The sequence below is a fragment of the Typopeltis vanoorti genome, chromosome 2, assembly GCF_054136105.1.
Source record: "Typopeltis vanoorti isolate ZY-2024b chromosome 2, IOZ_Tvanoo_1.0, whole genome shotgun sequence".
Lineage (NCBI taxonomy): Eukaryota > Metazoa > Arthropoda > Arachnida > Uropygi > Thelyphonidae > Typopeltis > Typopeltis vanoorti.
The window spans coordinates 60,298,849-60,314,443 of record NC_143550.1 but is presented as its reverse complement, the minus strand read 5'-3'; the positions used below and the strand labels follow the sequence as shown (position 1 = coordinate 60,314,443).

The 15,595-nt window shown below is 36.9% G+C and overlaps 1 protein-coding gene across 15 annotated transcripts in view; it reads left to right on the top strand.

The window, feature by feature from the left end:
* LOC150109073 (uncharacterized) overlaps positions 1-15,595 on the top strand; it is a 64,541-nt gene that overhangs the window by 2,982 nt on the left and 45,964 nt on the right. For all 15 annotated transcript variants that reach the window (XM_090405400.1, XM_090405370.1, XM_090405487.1 and 12 more), the window contains exon 2: positions 15,469-15,558. The gene's annotated coding sequence lies outside the window, so the exon portion shown is untranslated. The remainder of the gene's footprint in view (positions 1-15,468; positions 15,559-15,595) is intronic.

Below are 15,595 nucleotides of genomic sequence, written 5' to 3'. Positions count from 1 at the left end.
TTGCCAGCACACTTGACCTCTTCCTGACGAGCTCCCCCTTCAAAGTATACCGTGGATATCACTTCTTTTCTTGGTAACTCAGGTCACAACCTCATACAAGTCTCTTTTGCCACAGAATAATCTTTGCCCATCAGTTCTCAGGCTCATGTCGTGTTATACTACAAGAACGGCAAATGAGACCACCTACATGACTTCTATTCCTTCTTCCCATGTTCCTACTACTGGCTGTGTCAGTTCTTTTGATGTAAACACCTGCTTAGAATGAATAACAGAAATCATCCTCACAGGAATGAAGTCTTTCTTCCCTTATTCTACTTCAAATTCTAGCTACCACCCAAGCCTTGAGTCTCGAAAAAGTGTCAATGCAATAATAGAAAAACCTTTGCATACTACAAATGGCTCAAGACCAAAATCCCAGCTGTTTCACTCTGCCTATATTGCAGCTCACAACAGCTGTAAAAGAATTGTCACCCAATCCAAATCAGACTTTGAAAGGGCCAAAAGCTGCAATCTCACCTCCTGCCCAAATGGCGGTTGCTTCTTCTGGACCCTTGTCAAGGCCATTGGATGCAACTTTTGCCTACTCAGGTTTCTGCTAAAGATAAGGCTGACTTATTGGTATCACTTTTCTCTTTCAATTCCTGCATTGGTGACCAGGACAAAGTTCTCTCCATGTCATCCATATACTTCTGCTAGAAAGAAATCTAAAGAATCCTTAATAACCTGAACACAAGGCATCTGTTCTGATGGTATCCCACCTGTTGTGTTAAAAACTTGTGCCCTAGAATTGGCACCTATATCCTGTATCACCTTCAATCTATCCTATTCAACTGCCATTCTACAACATAGAAATGGGACCTAATCCAGCCCATCTCATAGAAAGGTGATAAAATACCAACGTATTTTATTTGCTCTTCTCTTCTCTAAAATTATGAAGTCATCAACAACTAACTCTTGAACCACCTAGAGACCTACCTACTAATCAGTGACCAGCAAGTACGATTCCACTTGCAATCTCCAGCTAATCTTCTTGCTTTCAACACCCATCTCTCAACTCATACCATAGAAAAATTTGAAGAAACATGGTTGTTCTTAACCCATAGGAGGAATAGGGTATATTGAAGGGGGAAAGAGTAGATTATAGAGGAATTATAGATTCAACGATGACTTCTAAGGCCGGAACAGGCCATGCTAGGCCTAAATCCTTGATATGCATGATGATGATGATGGCCATTCTTAACATTTGAATGGCATTTGATCAGGACCTACTTAACAAAGTGCCATCCTATGGTCTGCCTTCCACACTCTACAAGGATCACCAGCTTTCTCACTGATTGCTTACTATGTGCCACGATGGACAGTTTCTACTCCTCAGATTTCCCCACCAATACAGGAATACCTCAGGTTCCATTCTTTCACCCATTCTTTCCTATTGTTTATAAATGATCTACTTCACAGAGTTCAAATCCTATATTGCTTTGCCAATAACAGTATACTTCATTCCTCCTTGTCAAACCTTGTAATGCTCAATTGTTCGAAATCTCAAGATCTACCACGACTAGTAACTGATCTAGCTATATTTCAATAGGACAAGGACAACCTTGTAGACTTCATTGCCACGAAAACTGAGTCCTGTCTGCTCTCTCGCAAGAAAGCGCTTGCATTCTGCCCCCTTACCTTCAGTAATACTGAGATATTCAAACACGATCAGATTTCTCTTCTTGGACTGAGCTATACTTCTCTTCTTTCCTGGCACTAACATGTTTCAACTATAGCTTCTGCAGCTTCTAAAAAAACTGCAGTTTTTTTTTCACACTTTTCACACAAGACACTGACCTTGTATATAAATTCTTCAATCTTTGTATATAAACAACTTGCTCTCATAGACTTACAATCCTATCCATTGCTTTGCTGAAAATAGTGCACTCCATTCCTCCTTTCCATTCGCCAACTCTGTTAGTGCTCAAATATTAGAATCTTCAAGTTTTACCATAACCAGGTACTTGAACTCAGATCTGGCTAGGGGCAAGGACCTTGTAAACTTCAATGCCACTAAAACTCAGTTTTATCTGATCTCTGTCAAGAAAGTGTTTGCATCCCTTACCTCCAGTAAAACTGAGCTATCCAAATGCAATCAGATTTCTCTTCTTGGACTGACTTGCATATCCAATCTTTCCTGGCACAACCATATTTCAACTATAGTTTCTACAGCTGCCAAAAAACTTGGTGTACTTTTTCGTACAAGACACTACTTCACATCTTCACAGCTGCTAACTCTATACAAAGCTCAAATCTGTCCAGCCATGGAATATTTGGGGTAGTGCACCAAAATCCTCTCTAAGATTGTTCAATTCTATCTATAAGAGGGCAATCCAGCTAATTAATGATCCCTCTCTCACAGACCCACTTCAATCTCTCTCTTTCATAAAAATGTTTAGTTTCGGCCTTGTTCCTCTTCTACAGATATTTCATGGACAGTGCTCTGCTAAATTGGCCACTATTATTCCTCTACTCTCTTCCAAAATCATCAAAACAAAAGCCACTGCTAACCAACACCCTTTTACAGTCCATCTTAACACTCACTGAACCAACTTCATTGCCTCCTTTTTTTATTCCACTTGCTTGTCCTGTGGAACAATCTCTCTCTCTCTTCCCACCCCCCATACCTCTGCCTTCCCCAAAGATTACAACCCTAACTGTTCAAACAAAATGTGAACAGACTCCTCCTTTCTCCAATTCATCTTGTCCACACGTGGCACTATAGTGTGCTATAGGTCTTGTGGCTTTTTGTGTGTGGACCAGATATAAAAAAATAATAATAGTGAAATATTAAGAGCATCTTCATTTCATTTTATAAGACTAGTTAATTGTGCTGTTTTTATCTGAACTTTATTTGTACTTCAGAAGCTACAAGAAATAGTTTCAAAATTTTTATTAATTTGGAACGCTACACAGCAATCCTTCAATTAATGTGCCTAATGCATTGTTTAAAACTGGCGTATTAATCAAAAACACCAATCCAATATAATAACCTATGGGGAAAAAGTATAATTCGGTCCTCAAATTTCTTTCTTGGTACTTAATTTTTTTTTTTTATAAAAGAATTAGTATATGTCTCAGGGCTTAGTTAAAGGAAAACCATGAAGCTGAAAGACAATAAAACATATTCAGAATATAAATTTATTATTCTACTTCTTAACAAAGAATTGAGCTAATGTAGTTTGGCTGGCATTCTATTTCTATTTTTTTCATACAACTGACGATATGGCCCTGTTGCCTTTTCTACTCTTCTGCCTCTAAGCATTGCTGCTTAAAAACTTTGATTGTATGCAAAATATTTTCAAATTATTTCTGTGAAATCTCTTTTGGCTGACTGTCAGTGGTTAAATTTTCTTCATGTTATTCTGAATCCTCTTGCTGTGCATCTAAATTTAGCAGGTAGGAATCACTTGGGTCACAATAGCCCCTTCTTCCACAGTTGTCTTCAAAATCTCTGGATATTTAGCTGTGATTCAAACATTATCTAGGCTATTTCTCTTTTTGAAACGCTCAAACCACCCAGCACTAGCATGGAATTCTTCTTTATCATCATTGCTAGGCCCTTTCTTTGAAACAGCGAAAAGTCAGCTACTGGAACAAATCTGAAAACGCATCCCAACTCAACATCACCAGAGTTAAAGATCGGTACTATCAACATAAGCCTGAATGGCAAAGAAATGGAGCTAGCCGAGGAATTAGATAAGTACCAGATCGACATAATAGGGGTGACTGAAACAAAAAAGAGAAAAACTGGTGAGATCTTTCTGAGCAATAAATACAAAATATCATATTCAGGCAATGAAAATCAAGGAAAAGAAGGAGTAGCCATAGTATTCAACACAAAATACGAAGCTAATCTTCTTGAATGGCAGGCAGTCTCAAGTAGAGTAATGTGGACAAATATGAGAATGGGGAACTGGACAATGAGACTTATTTGTGCCTATGGTCCCACAGAAGGTTCTACTAAGATAGAAGTGGAGGAATTTTTTGATGCTTTAGAGAAAGCAACTGACACAATGAAAAAGGAAAAGTTGGTTCTTGTTGGGGATCTAAATAGCAGAGTAGGAAATGACTGTGAGACATACAAAAATATATTGGGAAAACTTGGAGAAAAGAGCAAAGCTAATAATAATGGCAAATATTTGTTTGATTTCTGCTCAGGACATGGACTGGTTATTACTAACACCATGTTCCAACATAAAAATGTGCACAAAGAGGCAAGAAATAAGAAAAGTCTCATTGACTATGATATTGTTGATAGTGGTTTTCTCCCTGGTGCAGGACACCAGACTGTACAGAGGATTTGAAATTGGAAGTGATCACTATTTAGTCTTGAGCAGGATAAAATTGAATTTCATATTGAAAAGAATGACATGTAAGAAAGTTTTAAAGCGAATAAAAGTTGAGCAGCTCTCAGATGTGAACTGTAGACTAAAATACACAAAGATTATTGAAGAAAAATTGAAAGAGTTTGAGAACAGGAATCAAACCTTGGAGATTCAGTGGCAAGCTTTGAAGAAAGCCGTGATTGATTCAGCTAGAGAGGCATGTGGTGAAGTTGTCTGCAAGGATAGAAAAATCAGAACTCCATGGTGGACACAGGAAGTTAAGGAGGCAGTGAAGGAAAAGAAGAAAGCATATCAAAAGTTCCTGGCAAATAAGTCACCTTGTGCTCTTAGAGAATACAGACACTAAACACTGTGTAAAACTAGCTAAACAAAAGTCATTGGAGGACTTTGGTGATTGATGATGCACAAGAATATAGAAAATAAATATCAAGAAGGTGGCAAAATATTCTGGAGGTTGTTGAAGAAGCTTAGGAATGGAGGAAAGAGTGCTGTAAAAGGAGTTAGAGATGATAAAGGTGACATAAAAATAGAAGAAAAAGATATCCTTGAAGTATGGAGTAATTACTTTGAAAAACTGCTAAATGAAACAAGCAGTGATGACAGCACAGTGGTAAAAAACACTGACCAGGCATGCAGTCAAGAATACATATCCATGCTTGAAGTAGAAAAAGCCATCAAAGGCTTGAAGTGTGGAAAGGCAGCAGGAGTAGATGATATTTGACCAGAAATATTGAAGTATGGTGGTATAAAAGTCTTACAGTGGTTGCACTGCATAGTTCAGAAAGCCTGGACAGAAGGACGAATTCCCGATGATTGGAGTAGAGCTCTCATAATACCCATATATAAAAAGGGAAATAAAACTGAATGTGAGAAATACAGAGGTATTTCGCTATTAAGTGTTCCTGGCAAGATCTATGCAAGTATACTTGAGAAATGATTGAGAAGAATTGTGGAAGAAAAGCTGGGTGAAGAACAAGCTGGATTCAGGCCAAATAGAGGCTGCTTCACTTTACGACAAATAGTCGAGAATGCATGGGAATATAACAAAGATCTGTATTTAAGTTTTGTCGATTTGGAAAAGGCAAATGACAAGTGCCAAGAGAGAAGCTATTCAATGTGCTACAGTTATGGTGTCAATGGGGCATTATATTAAGCAGTACTTAGTCTTTATTTGAGTTGTAAGTCAGCAGTTAGGATTGAAGGAAGTACAGGAAGATGGTTTAATGTTAAATCTGGTGCGAGACAAGGATGTACGTTATCCTCTCTGTTATTCATTATCTATGTGGATCACATTATGAAGGAAAGTGGTATTAAAATGATATCAGAATTGGAAATGTTAATGTCAGCTCTTTGCTTTATGCGGATGATGTTATACTTCTAAATAAATCTGCTACAAGTCTGCAAGATTCACTGACTAAATTGAATGACTGTTGTAATAGATATGGTATGAATGTCAGCATTAAAAAGACAAAGACAATGAAAATAGGCAGAATCATTGAAAATATCAACTGTGCTGTGAATGGAGAACCTGTGGAAAACAAGTAAAACATTTCAGCTACTTAGGCTTGATTTTTAGTGAAGATGGTAAATTAAATATAGAAATAGACAGCAGAATCAGCAAAGCTGGTATGGTGGGATGTCAATTGAATAAATGAATATGGTATAAGAGGGAAATTAGTCTAAACGCTAAATTAGCTGTATACAAGACAATATTCAAAGCAGTTTAACTTATGGATCTGAGAGCTGGGTCAGAAGTAAAACACTTGACCAAAGACTAGAGACTGTAGATATGAGAGGCCTGAGAAAGATTATAGGCATGAACAGATGGCATCAATGGCAATATCATATTAAAAATGAGGATATTAGGAAAGAACTTGACATTGTCAGCATCCAGGAATGCGTTAGCAGAGCTAATCTCAGGTGGTATGGTCACGTAAACAGAATGGGTGAAGAAAGATTATCAAAACAAGTGTTCTCTGCCAGTTTGGCAGCAAAACAACCCAGAGGTAGACCAAGATATAGGTGGATTGATATGGTACAAAGTGCCTAACAGACTGATTTCGAGAAAAATTATAGATAGGAAGTTGGTAACGATGTAATTTTTTCATGTAGTACTATCATATCCTGTACACCCCTTAAGGGTACATGGCAGGAATTTGATAATGTTGATGATGCACGAGATATAATCAGCAAAATGCTATGTAATTAACAGATGACATAAATTTTGGTGATAAATATGAACATAGTGTACATGGAAATAGTCTAGTACTGTATGCAATTAAAATAACTTTGTAAAATGTTTTACATTGGTTTTTCTAAAACAGTTAGCCATAAAACGTTTAGATAGAAAATTTTTAAAATCTAACATTTATTATGAAAGTTATATTTGGTCATTTTTTAAGATTAGCACATACTATTTGGTTTAAAAGATCATAGGTTTTAATACACATATACAAAAAACGTGTACTAGTTTCGCTAGCTGTAATTTTGTCTGTTGTTAACCGTTACTGCATTCCTTTTTTTTTTTTTTTTTTTTTTTTTTTTTTTTTTTTTTTTTTTTTTTTGCATTTACTAGTAGTTTTTTACCTTCTCGTCTTGGCAAAGCTGGTCAGTTACAGCTAGCGAAACTAGTAGACTTTTTTTGTATATGTGTGTATTAAAACCAATGTTTTGTAATCCAAATAGTATGTGTTAATCTAACATTTATTTTTAAGATGTATGTAGGCGCACTAATTGAATTTTAGATGCGCATTAATTGTATCTGGGTATAGAAAAAAATGATGCACTTATTGAAAACTCACTAATTGGAGATGCTATAACTGTTTACAAGAGTACAGCAATCGAGGGATCGCTGTACTTTTGTATACAGTTATAGTATGTTAGCCCAGTGTATCACCATATACTATGTTGCTGTAATGTTCATTGTGAAACTAATATCCTTTGAGTACTTCCTCCATCTCTTTTTCCCTTATTTCAGTTTTGGACAGAATTTAATTCCTCTTCTCCTCAATCTAATTTAATGAAATTTGGTAGATGGGATCTCATCTCATTCAGACTATTTTAATGGAAAAAAGTAGAACAAAAAAACCAATTGGCTATCCATGTTTCTTAAAACTCAGGCTTGGTGATATGAATGGCATTGTAGATGAATGCTGTTACAGAACTTTTTTTAAAACTGTATAGTTTGTATTATTATATGCATATTTTTTAAGCAGATTGATTATTTCCAAATTCATTTTTTACAATGTCGTCTAATTTTTGTAATGTTAATATAGAGATGCTAGAATATTGCTTTATTAAAAAGAGATCAATACACGCACACTTCCGTGTTTAAGGTATAGTTTAAAATTCATAAGCATGTTTTGAATTACTTTGTGAGCTAAATGGGATTTTTGTTTGATTTGTTTGAAAGCCTTGATTCCCATACTTCATTGCAACTGCATAATGATTTTCTCATAATCAAATTCCTGATAAGTACCATCAAAGGGCATACAGAAAACAGTACTACATAAAAAAATTACATTATTACTGACTTCCTATTGACAGTTTTTCACCAAATTAGTCTGTTGCAAGGACTACATTGTTAATCTTTCTTTCCTAATATATCCATTTTTAATATTCTGCCACTGATGCCATCTGTTCACCTCCCTAATTTTACTCAGTAATCTCCAGTCTTAGCTGATATGTTTTTTTGTTGTTTTTTAGGTTTGCCATTCTGAATGCAGTTGAAGTTTTTTATGTTCCTGTCTATTTTAATAGTATGTCTTAATAGTAGTATTTAATAGCATTACTGGTTTTTATGACATTTGTTATTCAGTTAAGTTAAAGAAGAGTGCAAACTTGTACTGGATTTATTTAAGAATATAATATCTACATATAAAGAGCTGAAATTAACATCTCAGGTTCGGTGTCATTTTCCTTCATGAGATCCATAAAGATGATGAATACAGTGGGAATAGTGTTCACTCTTGTCTCACACCTTGATTATACATCAAACCACCTTATACCTCCTTCAAAACTAACTGCTGAAGTACCTTGAATATAGACTGTATCACTTGGCTCAACATCTCATTTACGCCATATAATTAGAGTTTTGAACAGCTTTTCTCTTGGCACCTCATGTCTTTTCCAGAACTGCAAACTTGACCCTTGTTATATTCCCACAATTTCTCACTTATCTGCCTTAAAATTAAAATCTGATCTTGACAATCTATTTGGCTTAAATTCAGCTTGTTCTTTTCAAGACTCCTTTTCACATTTTCAAGTACTTGCATAAATCTTACCAGGAATTTGTGTAATTCTCACATTTGGTTTCATTTCCCTTTTTATAGATGGATACTAGGAGAGCTACTCCAATCATATGGAATTTGACCTCACTAGGCCTTCTGAATTAGCTGGTGTAGCCATTTATGTATTACTCCTGATTTATGTACAGGGATTAGGGGATAGCAGTAGATAGAGATAGATTTATGTACAGGGATTGGGGGGGGGGTAGCAGTAGATGGAGTTTAAAGTTTAGAGAGCATATTGCTAAAGTAGCCAGGGTAGCTCATGGGATTACTTAGTTATTGGAGATCACACACTAACAGAGACAAGGAGTTATTCTTTTTTATAAAGCCTTGATACGGCCGCATCTGGATTACTGTGCTCAGGTCTGGTCACCTGGATTTTTTGGAGATGAGGAAGTGGAAGAAGTCATCCTTGGAAGTTGGGGGCCTGTGCCGTAATAAAATTAGAGGTATAAAACTTATATCTCAATATTTCAGCATTTCTGGTCGAATATCATCTACTCCTGCTGCCTTTCCACATTTTGAGGCTTTTTCTACAAGTTGATATGTACTCCTGAGTACATATCAACTTTGATATGTGCTCCTGAGTGCGTTCTTTCTTATAATTCTCACATTTATATGCTGTCTTTCTTGAATTTTGCTATTTGAGTTTGTTCCAGTAGCTGACTTTTCTTCAGTTTGCCTGGGCCCTAATGTAAACAGGAAGGTCCTTGTATAATCAGATAACATCCCAGTTTAAGCCAATACAGAATATGGTTTAATTAGCTAAACCTCAAATAGCACCCCATCTTTATTCATTTGGTATCTAGGTAGATCTCAAGACTACAGGATATACTGAGAAGGTGAACTGGTACTAGATTTATTGTATTCTTTAAAAGGCTACACAGTTACCTAGCTTTGATCCTTGAGCATTCCTGATACTTTACTGAGTTTTTTTGGTTGGTTTCAACAGACATCTCCATTGCATCAGAAGGCTCACAAAGTCTTGAGCTAGGGACACTGCCAGTTCTTTTGCACATTCCTACAATATATTTGGTGATATCCCATCCAGTCCTGTGGCTTTTAAGCAATCAAGGTTACTAACATTCTAATATTAGTGTTCTATCTTCCCTGTTGTTATTCAGGTATAAACAGACGCTAATAAATACTCATTGAATATTTCCACTGTCTCAGTACACTTGACGTGTGTTCCATCTACAGCAACTAAAGTCAGTCTTCCATATTTACCCTTCTTCTGATGACAACTATAGAATTCTCTAGAGTTTGGCATTACTGCTTCATATGTCAGTTTCTCCTTCCTCACTATGTTCATCACATTTCTAGCCTATGAAGTGGCGTAGCTAGGGGGGGGGTGGAGGGGGCGGTCTGCCCCAGACAGCACTTTGAAACTTTTTTGAACTTTTGCAGTTAATTCTAAAATACAGTCTCGAGAACTCAGTTCCAAATATTGTAACACACTTGGTCGTCAACTTATGACCGACTTTCGTTCTGGCTGACAGGTCGTATGTTGGCCATATATTTATTAACAGTATTCTTTAACCTTTATAATTTATTTTTATAATCTTTTAAATTTATAATTATGTATATTGTACATAATGTGAAAAATAATACTGTACATACTGTACTGTAAACCCAAAAATACAATCTAAAATTAATGTAAAAATTAATACAAATGAAATTTACAAAATCGATTTTTAATCTTTGCTTGTGCTGGGCTGTGGATCGTCAGGGTTAAAATCGTTGTTTGGTTAAAATTGTAGAGTTCATAGGTGCGGAACCTTTCACAGCGTCGCGAATTCTTTCTTTGTCCTTAAGTATCGTCGGTACCGTGGAATGTGATAACTTCAAATCACGTGCTATCTTATTCACTTTCTTTCTGCCTTCATATTTTTGGATAACTTTCATTTTACACTCTAAATCAATAATTTTTCTTGACTTAGCTGGCGTATCTGTAGATGAAGGCATTTTCCTTTTACTAGACATCTTATGGATAGTATTTCAGTAGAATTTTAATTAATATACCACACGCAACAGATGCTTGAAAGCGACTGAGTGTATGTGAGAGATAGTTATCGTACGCGCAGCTGCCTAATTTATTAATTAATTAATTAATTTTTTTTTGTGGTCGTAAGTCGCATAGGTCGTAAGTTGACAACCAGGTGTACTACTGCAAATTTTCCTCATGATTGCTGTAAATGTTGCTAGTTGTGAAAGAAGTTTTTCTAAATAAAATTTGATAAAGAATTACCTACATTATTATGAAATAGACTTTGTCATCGACGATTTTGCTAACAGAAAAGCAAGAAAAATACATTTTAGAATGTTGAAATTAAAGTTTTACTTAAAAAATAAACGTAATGTTTTAATTTATTTCCCTATATGTCGTTTTGACTTTTTGTAGTATTTTTGATGTGTATTGAGAGGGACAGCAACAGTTCTAGCTACACCACTGAGCCTATGCGTTATACTCCTGCTGCCAAGGAATACCCTGTTCTTTATATTTCCTCCACAACACCCTCTTTTTCAGAATCTCCAGGATTCATCCATTTTACCTCTAATTTTATTTATCCTCCATTCTTAGGAATGCAATCTGACCCTGATGTAAGTAACTGATATTAGATGAAGTCTCAGGCATTGCTGATCTATCTCCTTTAGTTGATCAAGCCACTGAATATCACTGGTGTGTTTTGTTAAATTATCATAATCCCGTGTTCTGTAATTCTTCATCTTTTGTTCTCTGAAGTTATATCTGCTCACCTCTGGACAAACTCTTCTTTATGACATCCAGGAGTTTATGAATTTCCCTGTTCTTCTGACCAGGCTTACTATGGACAGCCAGGAAGAACTGTTCATCACATTTCTAGCCTATGCATTATACTCCTGCTGCCTTGATGAACATAAAAAAATACATCTGACACTATTGTTATAGCAAGTAGGTCTGGCAGACCATGCCTTGAATACCTTTTCACACTGAATCATTTGAAAGAAAACAGAAGTGCTACATAGAATCATAAGTCAGATTGTTTTGGGAATCAACAGAAGCTTTAAAACATCTCCAAACCTCAACAAGTATGGTTGCATAAATTTACCAAAAATCTAGGCAACAGTCATTTTAAGATCTAATTAATATCTGTTTTCTCTCTTTTTCTAACATATACAGTGCCTAATTAGGATCTTAGTTCCTTGTGTTGTTGTCCATTACAATTTTTTTGAGCTAGTTCCGCTGATATACCAAACTGTTGTTTTGCATACTGTGTTGTTTTTGTGCATCTTTTTTTTTTTTTTTAATATGTTGGGCCCATACACAGGAGGTTGATTGGTCAACCTATAGCACATTAGTATTGTGTATGGGTGGTGGGTTGGAAAAGGAGGAATTTGTTTACATTTGATTTGAATGACTTTAAATTGTATTCCTTGGGAAACACAGCAGGTGGGAGACTGTTCACAGTGCAGCAGTTGCAGGGATGAAGGAAGAGGAAAAGAAATTGGTTCTGTTTGTTTCTAGGTGTACTGTGAAGGGATGTTGTGCAGCAGCTGCACATGTTCCAATGAGCTTAGTACTGAGTGGGGGAATTATTGATGTTATTTCAGATGAGCATTTCCCATGGATATATTTGTAGAATATACTTACTGCTGAGACCAAACATCTGTGTGAAAGTGGGGGGAGAGAGTTGGTAAGGGATGGATCATTGATAAGTCTAATTGCCCTCCTCTGTATTGAGTCGAGCATTTTGAGAGAGCTTTTAGGGACCCCACCCCATATGTGGGAGCAGTATTCAATAGTTGGGCAGATTTGTGACTTGTATAATGTTAGTAGCTGTTTAGGGATGAAGTAATGTCTTGAGCGGAAGAGAAATCCCAGTTTTTTTGAGGCTGAGGATGCATGTTTGAGGCATGTTTATGCCAGGAGAGGTTTGATGTGAGGGTGATTCCGAGGGGCAAGATCTCAGGCTGTCTGGAAATTTGGGTATCGTTGAAAAGAATACTGGGAAAAAGTTGTTCTTTTTTATGGGAAATAGTACAGAACTAGGTTTTGTTGGCGTTGAAATTTATGAGGTTATCCGAACCCCATTGTAGGATCGCTTGGAGATCGGAGTTGAGGGTGGTGGTGGTTGATGTTCTGTCAGATGAGGTGAGTTGTGTAGGGTAAGGCTTATCAAATGCAAGCTAGGAGTGTGGTGTGCTGTCATCTGCAAAACTGTGTATTGGGTTTTAGGTCAATTGCAGTAGGTCGTTGATGTACAACAGGAACAGGGTTGGTGAGATGACAGAACCTTGTGGGATCCCAGCATTAATTGAGTGGTGTGAGGATAGGGAGCCATCCACCATCACAGACACAGTGCATCCAGACAAAAAACTGGCAATCCACCTACAGAAGTCCTGGGTCAGACCGAATGATGGTAGTTTGCCTAGTAGGCCTTTGTGCCAGACCCAGTCAAAAGCTTTGGTGATATTTAGTACAACCACTTGAGATTTGCCAAACCTCTCCATAGAATTTGTCCAGAGATGGGTGACGTATGTGAGTAGATCCCCTGTTGATCAGCAGTGGTGGAATCCATACTGGCAGTCATTTATTTGGTGAGTGTCTTTAAGATAGTGTAGGAGGTGGGAATTAATGATTTTTTCCATTACCTTTGACAGGACTGAGATAAGCGAGATAAGGCGGTAATTGGATGGCAGTGACTTGTCACCCTTCTTGGGAATGGGCTGAATATAGGCCAATTTCCAGTTTGTGGGATAGATTCCAGTGGAGTAGGAGAGTATATATAGGTGACATAGGATAGGTTCAGTTCTGGAGCACAATTTTTCAGAACATTTGGGGGAATGCCATCACAGCCAGAGACTTTTTTGTGTCCAATTGGGACAATATTTTTCTGATTTCATCCAGACAAAAGGATATGGGAGGCATTGTATGTTGGTTGTCTGGGGTGGTTGGAGGACATTTACCATTGTCAATTATGCGTGCATTTGAAACAAAGTATGAGGTCAGAAGATTGGCTTTTTCTGTGGATGATGAGACAGTAGAGCCATCAGGGTGTGATAGGGGCGGGAATAGTGTTGGACAGAAGTTGCGGCCAATTGCTTTGGCAAGAGACCAAAAGGTTTTGCTGCTGTTTGGACAGGCTGCTAGTTTCCTGCTTTTTGCTCTTTCGAACTCTGTTTTGGAAGTGTTGATTGTTTTTTTTTTTTTCTCCATCTATTACAGGCTTCGGTGTAAGCTTTGAGGGAGGATGAGGTTCTTGATTTCAGCCAGTTGTGGTATCTCTGGTGTTTCATCTCTACAGCCTTGGCACATTTTTTGGAGAACCAGGGATTCATTAGGGAATGGCAGTTCAGAGTGTTGTGAATCACCGGCATGAATGTACGTATTCATGCCGGTGAGGATTACTTGGTAATAAGCTCGGTGCATATGTTTGGGTTGGAAGGCCGGAAGCAATAGTCCAACCATGGGAATGCGGCATAGAAGTTGCGGAGGCTGTCCCGCTTGGCACTGTTATAGTGCCAAACTACTCTTGTATGGGAGTGTGTGTAAACGTTGTTGCATGCAGGAGGAGATGAGCACTAGGTTGTGGTCAGAATTGCCCAGGGGACTCACTACTTTCATTATGTATTTGGAAGGGTTATTGGTGAGTGGTTTGGGTTATCTGGTATTCTGGTTGGCATCTGGACAAGTTGTTTAAGGTCGTTGGTGATGGCAAATGTTTCTGCATCTCTGCCTGCAAGATTTGTACAACTGGAGGAGGAAAGCCAGCTAGTGTTGTGGACGTTAACATCTCCTAGAAGGATGATTTCGCTGTTGGGAAAGTGGGATTGGAGATAGTCGACTTTTAGGGAGAGGAAATTAAAGAGCTCAGGGTGGTTGGTTGCGTTGGGGGAGCGATAGAGGTGCAGATGAATTGAACTGAGTGGGGAAGGGATATTTTCAACCAAAGAAGGTCAAAGTTGGGTGATTCTAGGTTAGGTGCTCTCTGGCAAGGTATGTCTGAGCGGATGTGTGAGTAGTTTGGGAGGTTGAGATCAGTGGTGTTGGTATTATATTCAGCATCTGAAGATGTTGGATATAATATCAGGAAATAAGTTAATAAATATTAGTTATTTTCTTATTATTCTATGTTGTCATCAATACCATGAAAATAAATGAACATTTATACTTGCTTAGCCCACTCCCTACATCAAAACTACATGATCACTTTCCTCAGCTGGTGATGTTTATTACAGAACAAGCTTTTTTATAGAGGATAAATTTTCTAATATTATGGTGGGTGGGAAATTATCCACACAAAACTAATCAGAACTTGATTAGTTTTGTGTGAATTTTGTAACTTAAAAAGGGGAGAGGGTACAGTCACTGGCCTCTCCCCCCCATCTGTTTTTGCTATTGTTATCAACAGTAAATACATCACTGAAGTGTGTTGATTTAAAATTATGTCCAAGAAATACTGAAGAAGAAAATAAATATTTTGTTTGCTTAGTGTGCATCATATATTACCCTTCTGTGTATTTTAATACACAAAGCACAGTTTTGCAAGTTTTTTTTTTTGTGTGTGTGTGTGTGTGTAATTTAACCCAGATTTTTCTGTTGATAAATTTTATGGAATTAACTTAGTTCTTAAATAGTAAGCATGATTTATATATAATTACATAAGTTTCATATGTATTATTTATCTGTTTGATATTTAAATTTTTCAACTGTTAAACAATTTACTATTTTCTTTAAATTGGAAATGAAATAAGAAACATTGTCTCATTATTTTTCTTTTATTTGTTTATTTTTTTTTTCACTTTTTTAGTTACTGCTTAGTCTCAACATAAATTGCATTTGTATATGGTCATTTGAAGTAGGATAAACCACAGAAGCCAGTTGGATTATTTGTCTATATGTAAGTTATGTTCTATTGCTTTTGGGGGGGAATTCCT